Here is a 1,046-nt window from a genome sequence, read left to right as displayed (position 1 = left end):
AATTAGCCCCATGGGAAACTAGAGACTAAGGCATTTCATTTTTAATCCCAGATTATACAATTTTGGTTTCCCATTAGGAAGCCATTTTATGAGTCAGAGTGTTATTAAGGGTTTTGTAAAGACAAATTTTGACAAGGATAAGCAGCACTCTGGGTAGGAAAAATATGGTCAACTGCACTGAGCCTGAATTGTAGGGCACCTATGCCTACAAGTTTCAGAAGGAGATAGATAAATCATTTGATTAAAGGAATGACTTCCTGTTTGACCCAGGTCTTCCATGTTCCAAGTACAGATGAAGTAGCTCCTGCAGTGTTTGCAGGGAAAATGGTATTTCAAATTTCTTTTTTTCTTTTCTTTTTGTTTAGAACAAAGCAGGAAGAGTTGAATAAAACAAAAGATACTGAAATGCCATTTATTCTTCCTTCTTATCCTCCTTCTGGCCTTCCTATTAATTTTACTCTTCAAGTTAGAGGTAAAACTACTTAGTTCTATTACCTTCCTTAAGATATAATCATTAGTGTTACTCACAGGGTCCTTAAGTACTTTAGGAAATCTGACTTGACTACCTTCCTGGTTTTTCTTTTCTTTTGTTTTTTTTTCTTGCTTCAAGGCTTGAATTCAGGATGGAGGCACTGTCCCTGAGCTTTGTGCTCAAGAATAGTGTTCTACCACTGGAACCACAGCTCCACTTCTGGATTTTTGACAATTAATTGGAGATAAGTGTCTCATGGACTTTCCTGCACTGGATGGCTTTGAATCATGATCCCCAGATCTCAGCTTCTCAAGTAGCTAGGGTTACAGGCATGAGCCACTGGCATCTGGCTTTGAGTAGATTTTTTAAAAAATTAAACCTTGTATCCATGGATAATATGGATAATTTATTCTGACTCATCAACTTCACTGTACCTTTTAAGTGACTGTTAAAACTGCTATCGATAAATGGCAACACTATCAGACAGTATAAACCAACCGCAGCACTGTACTACCAAAAAGTCAAATCCAATGGGTGACACAAGTATATAGGGCCTTGTGCTCAGAAGTACGCA

This window comes from Megascapheus bottae, chromosome X, assembly GCF_031878675.1.
Source record: "Megascapheus bottae isolate mThoBot1 chromosome X, mThoBot2.hap1, whole genome shotgun sequence".
NCBI classification, from domain to species: Eukaryota; Metazoa; Chordata; class Mammalia; order Rodentia; family Geomyidae; genus Megascapheus; species Megascapheus bottae.
This window is presented reverse-complemented; position numbering follows the sequence as displayed.